Source organism: Sciurus vulgaris (genome assembly GCF_902686455.1).
Source record: "Sciurus vulgaris genome assembly, chromosome: 11".
In the NCBI taxonomy this organism is placed as follows: domain Eukaryota; kingdom Metazoa; phylum Chordata; class Mammalia; order Rodentia; family Sciuridae; genus Sciurus; species Sciurus vulgaris.
Window position 1 is genome coordinate 87,543,796 of NC_136472.1, and position 15,956 is coordinate 87,559,751.

Genomic DNA, 15,956 nt, shown 5'->3' on the forward strand with positions numbered 1-15,956 from the left:
GTCACCCGACTGCTTTGAGTTGGTCCCAAGTGTCTCAATATCTCCTCTTTTGAATCCTGAGTCCTGGAGCAACTTGAAATGCAGCCACCCTCTAGGCCGCCATCTTGAAACCTCCTCCACTAGGATTCTTTACTTCTCTTTTCTATTCTCCTTTGGCCCCATGTGTTCTGATACTACTTCACTGCATATAACAGCACCTTCAACAAACCTTCCCCACAGAGTCCTTTGGATTCTGAAAATTTATTGCTGTCTTTTCTTTTATCCCTGATTCTCCAAGTCTCTGCTGTCCCTTTCTCACACATCAGATATTAGCTCTGTATCAGGTGACGTATGAATAATTCGATAAGCAAATTAATGTATAGAAAAAATAATTATCTTCACATATGTATTTTCTACCCCTCACTCATAACATACCCACAAATGAGCATGCTCTTTTTTGCAGGGGGAAGGCTACTGGGGATTGAACTCAGGACCACTGGACCACTGAGCCACATCTCCAGCCCTATTTTGTATTTTATTTAGAGAGAGGGTCTCACTGAGTTGCTTGGTGCCTCGCTTTTGATAGGGCTGACATTGAACTCGTGATCCTCCTGCCTTGGCTTCCTGAGCCACTGGACTACATGTGTGTGCCACTGCTCTGGGATGAGCATGCTCTTTAAAAGATTTAGGGAGCACAATACCAGTACAGAACATTCCAGTGGGCCAGTGTGTAATACTTTAAGAATTTAGTATAAAATAATAGATTTCAATCCCAGAATATTTCACACATGAAATCCATTTTAGAAATTCTGATTAGGTAGACAATTGAACTACATGAGCAATTATCAAACAATACTTTTGAGTGTCACTGTACTGTGTTGCCTTGTCACGAGGAGAAAACACACTGAATTTCAAATGAGAATGTGACTGCTGAAGTGAAGTGAGTGGTCTGTCCACTCCTTACGTTCTAGGCTTTAAAAGAGAGCCTCCCTTCCCAGGCAGGACTTCCATGCCTACTCTACCTCTGTATTTACAATATAAGAAGGAGAGTAAAGAGGTTTTGGTCAACAAGGCGATAAAAAGGCATTGAGGCAGAAGGTGGTGAAAGGGTATTGCAGTTGAGAGAATGATAAAGTGCAGGTTCCAGTGAATATCAAAAGCAAAAAGGTAATGTGCATGTAATGATTTGAATCTGACCGAACTTTCATTATGTACATGCATGGATGCGGCGGGGTGGGTCCCGGCATCTGGTGTATCCACAGGACTCTAATTTAAAAAAATAAATAAATAAAATAAACTGTAAATGGATTGAAGAAAGATTGGTGGAGTGGAGGAAGGTGAGAGAGGATGGGGTAGAGTGCTGGGGATGGAATCTGGGTTGGATTCCATGCTTTTGTGATTATGTCAAGATGTATCTTGGTGTGGTATCATAACTAAAAAAATAAATTTATATAAAAAATTAAAAGTATTTTGTCCACCAGGGGGAGGATATGGAAATCTAAATGAATCATCTAGAATATTTTTTCTTCCAGTCACAATTTTACCTAGTTGCCCAGGTGCCATTTATACATAAAATAGGTTAATGGTTTCCATATTCATTATAAAAACAGTTTTATAAGTAACAGAAGCAGACTCCTTCCCTTCCTTCCTTCCTTCCTTCTTTTCTTCATCCCTCCCTCTTTTCCTCCCATTTTTCTTTCTTTTCTTTCTTTCTCCTTCCTTCCTTCCTTCCTTCCTTCCTTCCTTCCTTCCTTCCTTCCTTCCTTCCATTCTTTCTTTGGCCACACTCAACTCTATTAGGCTTACTTTGAATGCCAACAGTCTGATAAAATTTGAAATTAAGTTATAAAATTTAGTATATTTTCTAAATGAATCATAAAATTTTATGTAACTTATTAAGTTACATAATATACTTTAGGAAGTTAAAATTATAGTCTTAAATAAATACATGTTTTTAAGGAAGAATTTCTATTTTCTTTAGGCATTCATATTTTGAGATCAAAATATTTTTGATCAATACTATTTGGACTATTTTAATTGCTCATTTGATTATGATTGATTTATTAAACTTTAGAAGTGAAGCAATTTGTACAAGGGAATTACTACTATCACAGTGGACATCGTAGAGACAGAGCTATTCATCTGACAGATATTTATCTGAGGTAAAAATTATCAAGAATGTGTAGAAGCTCTTCATTCAACAAGATATGTTACAATATATAAAATGAAGATATACATCATTTTTTAAAATAATTGATTAGTTAGTAATCTAAATGAGCAAAAGTATTCAAACTATTCAATTTTTTAACTGTTTTAAAGGAAGTAAATGATAAGTCTGGTCAAAAATATTTAACTAGTATTATTAAAAAGTAATTTACCTATCGTGTTTTGCTATGTACTAAATCAACTTATTCAGCATTTACATTGGACTGAAAGAATTTCGTTTATTACCTCATAATACCTCAGTATGCACGTCATTATGTTCATTCATTGAGGTTTCCTGATCTGTCCATTTCCACACAATTAGCAGAGTTTTAGAAAATCAGTTTTCTTTAATTCTAGTGACACAGCTATTTACCGGTGACGAGTTCTGCTTCCTCAGGTGTTGAAGTATAACATCGGAGAAGCATGCCAAGGCAAGCATATTAAGCAGGTTTTATTTAAAAGCAGTAATAATACAGACTTCTCCCGGGAGGGAGAGGTGTGTCGTGGCTGATGTTCTAGAATCCCAAGAAGTGAGCACACCCTACATCTTTTATAGGTTAAGGTCTCTTTTGTTCTCCAGTTCTCTCCTCTCTTATCTCTTCTTCCTGTCTTATGTGACTAGTCCTGGTTTTGCAGGTGAGATGGGCAGGGGGAGGGCCAAAGTAATTCAGCCAGGTAAGGAGCCAGGGGGCATTAATTAGCGGCTCCTAGCCTGTAGTCCCTGACAAGCACAGGTAAATTTGGTAATCAATGGGCTCCGGAGATCCTTGAGATTCTATTCTCCCAGGGGCAGTCTCCAACTTCCAGAGGCAGATGACTTTCATGGCCTCCATTTCCTCAATTTGACCTGATCCCCTATTTCTACACTAACTGCCTGTCCCCATTTCTGGCTTCACTAGTACTATTTCTTGGTTGTTTTCTTCCTTTTATTTTGAATTACTTCTCTTTTTGGAAACTTTTATTTTCTTCTTATTACCCTCTTTTATGACTTCTAGATAATATCTTCATAGGTGACACTGCCTGGGTTGTGAAGGAAGAGAAGGCTCTAGAATGGTACTCACCAACTCATCTGCTGGGGTGAAGAGATTTGATGAAACACAGATTTTGGCTGTATGCAAATAGACTGCTTAATAGAGAATCATCACATCGAATTCCACACGCTCAAAGGCTTGCTGCTTTCCCACGTGCTCTGCAAGTGTTAAGGACAAAAAAGTGAAGGAAAAGCTTAAGAATCCACATTGCTACACTACAGGTCTGCAACTGGACCTTCTCTTACTTACATTCAGTCAAAGACTATCAGCAACAAAAAATTCAACTGTGCTATTCTATTATCCAGACAATGAACATATATATATATATAATATATATATTATATATGTGCATATATAATCATTATATATAGTCATTATGTATATATATCCATGTATATAGTCATATATATATATATTCATTTCAGTATTGGATGTCTATTGAAAAATGAGTTAAATGAATGGTAGATCAAAGAAAACACTTAAAGAGGACAATGACTTCAATGTATGGCACACACCAATTTAAGAAATATTAAAAATATTTTGATGATCACCCTGTCTTTATATTGTTATATTTGATATATAGAAAAGTATATTGAAAATAAGTTAAATAAGGAATGTGTATTAGCCTATTTTCTGTTATTATGATGAAATACCTGAAGTTGGATAACTTGTAATGACAGAGGTTTATTTACCTCATAGTTTTGGAAGCTGAAGAGCATTGTACAGGCTCTAGTGAGGAATCCCTGACTGTCTCACATCATGGTGAATGGCAACATGGCAGGACCACGAACAGGAGAGAGTAATTACATGTCAAGACAGATAATCAGAGCAAAGTGAGGAGACAGACTTGTTTTTTAAAATAACAACCTCTTGTTAGAACTAACTCAGGATGCCAAGAAAACTACCTCAATCTCTTCTAAGGGTGTTGCTTCCCATGATATAATGGTTTCCCATCAGGCCCCATCCCTTAAAACCCCGCTACCTCTAAATATTACCACCCCAGAGGCCAAGCTTCCAATACATGAACCTTGCCTGATGAACCACATCCAAACCATAGCAGTATAAATAAGACAACTGAACTGTAGAAGTCAGTCTTTCACAATTTGTTGGAACTAACTGTAAACATTGCTATAGCTTTTATAGACTTGAATTATTGTTGAATTTATATTAAATCTCAATGGATCCAGTCATCCACCTGCCAATTCATGAGAAAGTAGTGTTTATTTTTTAATTCTTCTTGAATCCCAAAATCTTGAAAGCCAGAAGTTTTTTTTTTTTTTTTCCTATAACTTTGAATTAATATTTGAATAGAAACTTGCACCTGTTCACTCAGGTTTGACTGTCTAACAACTCTCTGGTGTGTGTGATACTTACCACCACTATGTGTATTTTAGTGGTGTGGAAGTCCCTTTCTATTGACACCACTATCATCTTCCTGTCTTCAATTAAGTTGCTGTGGTAGCTCAGAAATTCCTGTAAAATGAGAGGAAGAAAGGTTTTTTTCCCCTCTTGGTTGTGCTACAACTTGGAGTCCTGCTGCCAGCTTGTCTGAGAATCTATAGCCAATCTGTATTCTAGTTCTGCCATTTAGGAATTATCAATTTGACAGAAACACTTAATATCTCTTTGCCTCATTTCCCTCAGCTATAACATGAAAATACTAATAGTACCTTTCACATAGATGAAATACAAAGAATAATATACTTAAAGAACATTAACCATATCTGGCATACAGTGTTACGTGAGTGTTTACCATTATACTATTATTTTATTATTCACAGTGCAAATCAACTGACATATTAATATTTTCTGGATGAATGAAGGAAGGTGACTACATTGGGGTAGAACTTTATTTATAGGTTAGTTCTAGAACTAGTGATATTTTTGATAAAAACAAACTTTCTGCTTGATCATGACAAAGACCAAGAAAAATAATGTTTCATTTGTGCAGCTCTATTCACCAGAAGAATTTCTGCAAAGTACTCTAAAAGTACTTTGATTAATGAAATCATGAATGCATCATAATCTTGATTTTTCAATCTCATGACCACAGACAGTTGGGATGTGAACCACCCACAGTGATCTACTTGTTTTTTATCTCAACATAGACAAAGTTCATTCTTCTGTTATTGGCAAATTATAAAGTTATGCAAGTTCTACCTGTTCAATTTCCTGCTCTTTGCTACTTCTCACTATGTCTCAAAAACATCTGTGATTGTGCTCGATCTTCTTAGTCCTGTCCTTCTGACCTCTTTCCGTGTTCACAGAAGCTAATAGTTCGAAACACTAATCCAAATCTCCTTCTGACAACAAGGGCAAAATATGAGTTCCGATGAGCGTGGAATCCATTACCAATATTGAGATATCTAGGTTCCAGAGGGCCAGAGGCTCAAAGTACCCATGGACTCTTGCATAACTCAGTGTATTAATAATGTCATAGACTTCAGTAGATAATGTCAACAGAGTGAGAAACTTTCTCTTTTTACCTGGTTTTCTTCATCTTACTGAACGTTCTTGAGTTTTTGCATAATCACTGTGAAAATAAAGGTGAAATAATTAAATTTCAGTAGGATTCTCTCTTGTGGATCCTTCTGCACCATAGCCTCGAAAGGTAAGGTAAATGCTGAGGAAACAGAAATCAAATTGCTACTCATTGTGTTTTCTTCCCTTTCTCAGAGGAAACATTAATAATTTCTACTTATACCTTTGAAAAAGCTTAAAAACTAATTTACAGCTGTGAAAATTAGAATTAAAGTTAGATGGATATCTTTCATTCCCGAAAATGATATTGAATATTTAGAATGTTATGTGAATCTCAGGTGCCCTTGGTCTCCCTGAAGATAACCTGAAATTTGCCTTCTTTCTAGTAGGAAATAGTTTTTAAGTGATCTCTGAAGAAGCTTCACAGTACTAGAAGAAAAAAAAAAAAAGACTTCCTAATAAATCAGAAATATTCCAACTGTCAGAAAAATAAACGGATAAAATTCTATTATCTTCTGAGTATTTGTACAAATCTATGCCAACCAAGTCATTTGTCAGTAAGTCAAATGCCGTTTTTTAAATGCACTAAATTACTTGACCATCTCGAGAAATGGAAAAGACGAATGAGGAAAGGATCTTTTGGGGCTACTTCCAAAATGATTTCTGCACAGAACCATATGAATTAGAAATCTGACTGAGGAAGCATGGATTGGCACCTAAGGATTTTCTTTGACTTTCATATAAAAATTTTGAACACTTCATTCTTAATTATTTTTTTCTGATATAAACACAGAGGTAGCATGTTTTCAAAAAATACCACTGTCTTTTGTTGACACAGAGACTGTGAGGCATTCTGTCATTAACCCCAATTTAAAGATAAAAAAAACTGAGGTTTATAAGGTTTAAGTGACTTGTACAAGGTTAGACTGGACAGGTAGTGATTAGCCTTGGACACGTCATCAGATTCCAGGGCCTGCACCACACTCTAACTTATGGTACTTTTCTATGAAATATAGTCTCCTCAAATCCTAGAGTGTGCATCTTTTTCTGATAAACAAGCCAGTAACTCATCATAAAATTGGAGTTGTTATCTGACAAATATTTTTATATCGATTAAGGTCATCATAACACTGTGATTTGTATTTAAAACACATATGGTTCAAAAGAGATGATTTTAAATGGAAAATGAGGTCCTTCAACTCAATTAGAATATTAATAAATTTCTAAAATTAGATTTATTACAAATTTTGAGGTAAAACATGCATGAAAATTGTATATACAGATAGATATTTAATTACCTTTTATTGTGAAATGACTATAGATTCATATGTAGTTGTAAAAAATACAGAGAAATTTTATGTGCGGTGTACTCTCCTCTGAGAATGGCATCTTCTTGAACTTTTAGAATACTGTTGAGACATGGCACGTTCCACAAGGATTCCTCTGAAACACTAGCCTGTTGCTGCTGCTAAAAAAGAAATTACCACAATTCAGTGTCTGAAACCAACACAAGCCTACTCTTGAGTTCTAAAGCTCAAGAGTTTGAGATGATCCCACTGGACTAAAATCAAGGTGTCAACAGGATCATTTCTTCTTTCTGGAGTTTATAGGGAAGAACTCAATTTCTTGAATTTTTCAGCTTTTACAGTCCTCAGCTTTTGACCCTCTTCCATCTTCAAAGCTGGCAATGTTGCACTGATCTGTCCCATATCCTGTCACTGTGACTCTAATTGCTTTGTCACATTTAAAAGACTTGTAATTACATCTGACCCACCCAGATAATTTGCTCTTTTAAGGTAAGTTGATTAGCAATCTTAATTTCATTTGCAACTTTAACTCTTAACCAAATAATATAGTATATCCCCAAGTCCAAGAGATTGGCACAGGGATATCCTTTGTGGGGTTGGGAAGGCGGATGGTGTTTTGCCTTCACACTCATGTACCATCATACGCAACTCGTTCCTCCCTATTCTCTACCTTATCTTTTGGGAAAGAATAATTGTGTATTAATTTCTAGAACTTTGTCATTCCTAAGAATCTTACATATGTTGAATGATATTGCTGGTAACCTCAGGAATTGGATTTTTTATTTGGATAATTGTTCAATTTGTTTGTTATGTAGTTCATTTCTTTTTCATTGCTGAGCAGTATTCCATTCATTTGCTGAAGAACCACTGGTTCTTTCTTATTTTTGACTATTCAAATAAAGCTGCCATGAACATAATGTATACATTTTTATGAGAACATAAATTTTAATTTCTCTGGAATAAATTCCCAGGAGGGCAATGACTATGATGTATGATAGATGCAGGTTTGAGGTTACCAAACTGTTCTCCATTGTTACTGTGTCCACTGCAGCATTTGAATGATCTGATTTTTCCACAATGTTGTCAGCATTTGGTATTGTCCCTATTTGCAATTTAGCCATTTTGTTGTGTATGAAGTGATTTCTCAGTGTTTTTAATTCCATTTCCCTAAGACTCAAAGTGATGAACATGTTTCCATTAGTTTTATTCATCATGTGTATGTCTTCTTTCATGAAATGTCTATTCATATCTTTGTCCATTTTTTAAATGAACTTTAATTGTTGATATTTGAGAGTTCCATTTATATTTTATATCCTAGTTTACAGTCAGATGTGATTTGCAAGTATTTTCTCCCAGTCTTTATCTTGTCCCTTTTTTCTTTTTTATTGCTGAGTAGTGAACAGATCCTTGGCAGAGCCTTCATTTTTGTTTTTTGATTTTGATGAAGTGCAGTTTATGTTTTTTGTTTTTTGTTTTTTGTTTTTTTCTTTTAGGGATCATGCTTTTGGAGTTGAATTTAAACTTGTTGATTAATACAAAATCTAAATATTTTCTTCTATTTATTTCTAGAAGTAGTATCGCTTTACATTTTACTTTTATGTTTGTGATTCGTTTAGAATTAATTTTTATAAAAATATGAAATTCAGGTTGAGACTCCCTGTCCCCAAGGATACCCAGATTTTTCCACACTTGGTTGTACAGGTTACCCTTTCCCATTGAATTGCTTCTGCAGCTTCAAAAATCAGTTGGGTGTATTCATGCAGGTCTTTTTCAGGATACTCTATATTCTTCCTTTGATTTATGTGTTCATCCTTCACTAGTCACACAGTCTTAGTTGATCAAATGTGTGAGTGTAGAGATGTTTTAGCATTTATTCTCTTGATTTGTCCTGATATCCCATTTCACTTCTGATATCAGTAATTCGTGTCTTCTCTAATTTCTTCTTTGTCAGTCTTGATGGAAGTTGGTCAATTTTATTGACTTTCCCAAATAACCAGCTGTTTCCTTCATTGATTTCCTGTTATGATTTCTATATTGTTTTTGTTTTAAATTTTATTGATTTCTCCCCAGCTTAAAAAATTATTGATTTCTGCCTTTACCCTTGTTATTTCCTTCTTTCTGCTACCTTGAGTTTTGTTGTTTTTCTTTTCTTTTTTACCTAGGCTCTAGCTTTAAAAAATTCATAATTGAACAATTAATAATAATTTAATCACTCACATTGGCAGCCTCTTTATTTGCAGAGAACCTAAGGTTATTCATCTTTCTGGGATAAATTCCATTAGATGACTAATTGAACAGATCTGACACCACCACCAAACTTAGGAAAACTCAAAGTGACCCTTCTTGCTCCCAAGCTTCCTGCAGGTTTAGACAAAGCTGTCCTTGGAACTATATTGAAATTGATGTTTTCCTATATTTCTTCCCCCTCCCCATACCAATCTTCTTCTTTCCTCTCTTGAGCTCTTGTCCCTAAGAATTGGCCATAATAAATACCCCACAAAAAAATCCATATCAGTGTCTCTTCTTAGGGACCCTAACATGCAAAAGTTTGATAGTTGTCTTTTTACCAGAGTAGTCTAATTTTCATTTTTAATATTGATAAGCTTTAATTCAGTTGCACTGTATTAGACTGAGCTTTCAATTTAACCATATTCTCACTTTTATTTGGTCTTATTTTGCTTTCTTTTGGATGATGATATTCGCTCACATTTTTTTAAATTTTTCTTTTTGTTAGGGAGATAGGCCATATTATTTTATTCCTTTCTCTTTGATGATCGTCTCTACATTCTTTTTTATTTATTTGTCGATATTCTAGTTGTTTCATTTTATAAACTTAAATATTCAAGAATTATTATAATTTTTGTTCTCCTAAAAATTATTAAAGGAAATACAAGAATTCTCACTCTGATCTCTATATTAGCAAACACTGCCTAGTATTTGGCTCTCTCATTAATTTTAATCTAAAAATCCTCACTATTATGTTGTATATATTTATTTACATTTATGCAAGTTCACCTTTGTCTTCTGTTCAGCATTCTTTTAGTGCCTTGGAACTTCCGTCTCTGATCTTTACTCCTTTGTCTGAATGCACCTGTTAGGCAGGCAGGTTCTGTTGTCTCAGCTTCTTTCACATTGACAGCTGCCTTGAATGTGAGCTCACAATTCAGCATAATTGTTTTACTTTATTTTGAGTTTCTGTGATTCATCACCCTTCTTGTCAAAAGAATAAGGCATCGAAAAGTTTATGTACGTGCTTCATTTTTGTTTCAGTGATAGTTTTTATAAGAAAAGGAAATATGAATGGTAATTGGAGGATGTTAGCTTTTCGAAACAGAAGAGCATTTTTAGACAAATGTCTACATTCTACGTTCATGGAGTTCAGCACCCAAATGAGATGACAAAGAAGGATACTGTTTTCAGCCTAACTCCTTATGTCCGACTACACTCTTTCGAGTTATGTCATCAAAGACTGAGGAATGGTGTCATGAGAAACCACGGTCTTTGCTTTAACATTGTTTCACCAGAGACTCCTTTCTTCCACAGCTCCTGTAATAGCTTTCTGAATATCCACTGGCTACGTATTTTGAAGTTATATGTTATGGTATATTTAGAAGATAAGGAGAAGAGCATTTTTGCCAATCAGGAAAAAAAAAAAAAATTCCAGTATTTCTGGTCAAATTGCAATTCAGCAGATGTAATCATGTTATGGAAGTTAGGAACTCTGAGCTATTTGACCAACCCCAGAGAGAAGATTAGCTCCCTTTCATTAAAAGATATTTAGAAAAGGAAACTCCATAAATATCTTCTACCTAATAATGTACAACTTTTTCTTCAGATGAGGACATAGTTTTGTGATTCATCTAAAGGTAGAATAATTTTCTGTCTGAAAGAATTCATTCCTTGATCTATCTGTGTTCTAAAATACTTTGGTGTCTATCAGAAACATTGCAGATTTTAAAAAGCTTAATTTGTGTTTTGTAATGAGAAATTCAAATATATCAAAGCATTTACATGTACATTCCTGATTTAGAATTGTTTACTTCACACAAATGGGTGGAGTATACACGAACACAGGAAAGCAAAAACGGAGAAAGACAGAGGGAATTGTTCTAGTTCTGAAATACTTTTTTATTTTTATTTTTATTTTTATTTGGGTGCTGGGGATCGAACCCAGGGCCTTGTGCTTACAAGGCAAGCACTCCACTGACTGAGCTATCTCCCCAGCCCCTGAAATACTTTATAATTAGGAAAAATCTCTAATGCTTGACTTTACTAGTAGTGGCTTAATATTATAAAATAATTATAAATACCTCAATGGTCTTTTATCATTTGATTTTGACTGTACTAAGCATTAAATTGAACTTCATTGACTTTAGTAAGAAGTAACTCTTTTCCTCAAATATATAAAAACATAAGAGAAACGGTAAAATATTAGGGTTAAAGAGAGATTTTAAAACATTCAAACTTGCATTAATACTCTAGATACATTGTTTTCCTTATGTCTTTCTGAACTATTATATTTGGACATCTGGGATCTCTCCACCTAGCTAATTAGGTTTGTGGTAAACATAGACTTAGAATTACATTTTACAAAAAAACAAAACACAATAACTTTCTTCTCAGTATTTTCAAGACACTATATATATAGTGCACTAAAGGAACTCTAGCTTCTTAACCTGCAGAGAGCTATTCTTCTGGGGTGAACTTTCTCTGATACATTAAATTAAAAGTTTTTCAATGGAGTTAAAAACAAAGGTGACCTTGTTTCGCAGCTAATTTCAGAAAGGATTTTATCCTTGGATATTCCTTTGTGTTCTGAATTATGAATAAAATTTTGAGTCACTCTGGTAGCTTTAAATTCATAGATTTATACAGAAACATCCACCATTATAAAAAGTAGGGAATCAAGAAAGGTTATTACCAGCTAAATTGGGGGCCTTGAGAAAGAAAGTACCTTCCTGAGAATTTTCTTTAAAAATAGCCAATAGCCTCTGAGACTTCCCATAAATCTCATTTAAGAAATAATAACTAAGATTGGTAGATTTATTTAATGCTAGAATGAACTTAAAAATCACTTAGTCAATCCCTGTAATTAAAAGATATACTCACAGAGTCTACATGAAGCAGCTATGCTATTCTGAATTCTTGAGAAGTAAAAACAGGCAGTGTAAGTAACCCGTATTTTATCCCCATAAGAAGACCTCAATGGAGGCCAGAGTTTTGACCTTCTTAATGGCCACTCTGAATATTGATATGACTGGGTACATGATCTCCTGGCCATGAGGAAATTGATGAGCATGTTTGGTCTAACTCCCATACAATTGATTCTAAAAGATAGTCCTAGGAGGGAACAGATATCGGCTGGATTTTTTCTACATGGGTGAGACTGGAAAGAATGTGACTTACCCAACTTGTTGATACGTGTCTTAAGGAAATGAAGTTCCTCTATCCCTCATCCACTATGTTGTTCATAAGACTGCTCAGTCCTTAATTCGGGCTTCATGCCTACTCTTTGTGGAAGTAAATACTTCTTTGAAAATGTGACTCAGAAATATCATTGAGAAAGTTTCATATGTGACAGAAATCAGCATTTAACAATCTAATTATACTTTTTAGAAGGCTTTTATCTTTTTGTAGCAAGCATTTATTTTCCACAGAAGTTAAATTTTTGAATTTTGTTACTCTCTGTGCATTTTTCCTACATTGAAAATGATTTATTTAGCGTTTCTTTTCCCTGCTGGGATGTAAGTTCCTTAGAAAAAAGCATGATTATGTCTTGTTATTAAATCCTTATCTCCTCTTACTACCTGGTCACAAAAAATTGCTCATTAATAATTCATTTTTCTTAAACTCTTGGAAATACCAACAGAGAAATAATTTGCAAAATATTTTACACATACAGGATATTAAAGTAAAGATAATACTGATCTTCAAGATACTTAAAATAATTATCTCCTCCTTCACTATCATACAGTTTATTATATCTGTTAGTAGCATTTGTCATATCAAACTTTCAGTCAATTAAAGTGTCTCCATTTCTGTTATCATATTCTATTAACAAGCAACAGAAGTCATTCAGATTAGTAAATGCTTGACAAGAGTTTGTGAAGGAAGTGATGAATGGTATAACTAATAGGTTAGAGGTGGGAAATAGTAGAAATCAAGCATTTTGTCAAGATAGAGTAGGATTTGAGATGAATCTAAAAAAATAGGAGGCCATGAAATTGTAAATAGCTAATCAAATGGAGCAGAAAACATGGAAAGAACATGCCCAAGAACATGGAAAAAGTTTTTTATGATGAGCAAATAGTATTGATTTATTCACTTATACATGGAGCCATGTTTTGGAAGGGGAAACTCAATGAGGTAGAAATAGAAGACTTCTTGATTTTTGCCTACCATTAATTCCAGGTATATTCTGTTGGATAACATCGCGTGCAAATTAACTATATTTCAGGCAGTTCCCACTGCTTTTAGATCACTTTTAGTTTTAACAACAATCCCAGTTTCCTCATTTAGAATCGTTTAAAAATATTTTTAGAATTCACTTCATCTCAAATTAATTGTGCATCCAATGCAAGATATATCTACTCCCCTGAAATCAGATCTGACCTACTATTTGCAAATCTACATTGAGGAAAGTAAAAGTAGTCTGTTCTTTCCCTCTTTCTACATTTCACACTTTTCCTTTTCTAACTCTTCTGGGGTTGTTACAGGGTTGCAGTCTGGGGAGGGTAAGTTAAACAAAGATATCTAAGTATATTGGTGCAACTGAAGTTCTTTCTTAACTAACAGTGACTAGTCCTGATCAGATTTTAAATCTTGGCTGTTTAGAGAAGTACATTCACCTGTTCTTTGAAAGTCCCACATAGACCTCTGCATTTTTGCAGTTCTTTTCCTGAGGGGTGCACACTTTCTCATGACATGTTGCGCCCTTTACTGACCTCCTATCACTAATGACCCAAACCCATTTCACTCCTAATGTCCGTATAAGTTACTGTCTTGCACAGGTGGTGTCAAATGTAACCCTAGCCTCCATGTAATAGCAACCATTAGCCAGTAAAATTCAAGTCAGGACAAATTGTAGCATTTCTTAACAACTGCTTGCTTCCAAATTCCTTAGGAAGGAAGCAGGTACCAGCTTGTATGCTGATGTTTGCTCCTCAAACTCCAGAAGACATGTGTTGAAACTTTTAGGAAACCATCAGCTTCTGCCCTGGAGCCATAAGGAACACCGGGTAGGCTGGAGTAGTAGTTAACTATTCTTCAAGAACTCTAATGGGTTCAGGTAAGAGCTCTTTCACTTGCTTTGAGGAGAATTTCCCTACTTAAGAGGTAGGAGAGGAACCATACAAAGCATTTCCCCCTAGGCTAGCTGCTCATTACCTCAACCGGTACCACTGAGTTTTCTGTCTTTTGGCTTTATAAGCATGGTGGTGAAGGGTAGGAGTGTCAAAGGACCATCGCCCCCATCTCTGTGTGTCCCCTAGGGATACAGTTTCAGTGCCTTTGTGGGAATACTTACCAGTGAATGTTACCTGCAGCAGAATCTGTAGCTTAACAAGATGAGTGTGCTGTTTCACTGTTGGTTTGACGGGAATTCTTCCTTGAAATGAAAGCTGAACTCAAGTGTCATCCTTTCTGCAAAAACTGCACATAGTCTATTTCAGGAAATATACTGTCACATAGGTAACTGTGTTTACAAGACAACATGAGATGGAGGGGTAATCTGCACGATCCACTCAAAGTCAGCTGAAATTAAGGGATGGAATGGTCATTAGGGGCGGGATTAATGAGGGGACAGTTCTAGGGGAGGCAGAACTTGAAAATTGGTTAACCCTCCCTTCTTCTTGCTCACAGAATTGGATTTGAGGAAGATATTAATAGGTTTGGTTTCAAACACTACTGCAACAGCAATGATGATTATAAATTTCTCATTTTCTCTAGCATATGAGTGTGATCATATAACTCCATAAGCCCAACTCAGTAATATTAATAATGAAGATTTTATTAATTTCTGATTGAAAGTCTATTTGGCATTATTAAATAAAAATAGAATTTTACTATTTTTATAATTGTTTCAATGTATTATAAGCAGGGTGTCAAGGAGCTCAATAAATATTGTTTGCAAGTAATCATTTCTATATGCTTATGTAATTGCTCTTCAGAAATATAAATTATGAAGTGTATTATTTATACCTTATTAATTAACCTAACATGTTAGGACTCAATAAATATTAGCAATACCTTTATCAAACCATTATTGATCGGGTGACTATTCTGTATTCAGCACTATTCTTTACTCTGGGTGGGGATAAGTAATAGACAACTCAGATAAAATTTTCTTCTCAGTGAGCTGATTGCCAGATAGACAAAATAATCATATAAATTATATTGCATATTAAGTAATGATGTATTGAATAGTAAGCAGAAAGTGGTGTATGTCTGTTCACATTAGTTTTTTGAACATTAAACATCATTAAAATATTAAATGTCTAGTTTAAAAAAATAAGATAAAGAGTCTTGGTACAATTAGGAGAGGGTGAAATGTTTTTAAAACTGAAAAAAAAATCATATGAAATTTAAACATGGAAATTAGATAACAGAAATAATATCTGACATTTTAGTTAAAAAAAAAAAAAAGAATTAGGATCAATTGTCCTAATGGGAAGACAGTCATACCTTCCTACTCTAGGAAGTAGGCAGAGTGGCCCACATTGCTCTTAATTTATATTTCCTGTCTTAAATTTCCCTTGATAAAACTGTGGTCAGCACGTATACACTTTGGAATTCTTAACCTGAAAGATGAATTGAAATAGTGAAGATTAAGAGAAAGGGGCAACTGATCAGTCTTTTCCAGGGACACTGCTTTAAAACAGTATGATTATTGAAGTTAAAAAAAAAAGAGAAAGTATAGAATAAAATACAACTTTAATATTACCTGTATTGGTTA

General features: G+C 34.6%; 1 long non-coding RNA gene across 2 annotated transcripts; it reads right to left on the reverse strand.

The window, feature by feature from the left end:
- Positions 1–3,252: 3,252 nt before the first annotated feature.
- Positions 3,253–7,162, reverse strand: LOC306640912. 2 transcript variants are annotated; one of them, XR_013757956.1, is made up of 3 exons: positions 7,067–7,162; positions 3,908–4,688; positions 3,253–3,373 (listed from the first exon to the last, which is right to left on the reverse strand). It is a non-coding gene; the product is annotated as an uncharacterized lncRNA (long non-coding RNA). The 2 variants fall into 2 exon arrangements; XR_013757957.1 differs by lacking the exon at positions 7,067–7,162 and adding an exon at positions 5,702–5,727.
- Between the last annotated feature and the right edge of the window lie 8,794 nt (positions 7,163–15,956).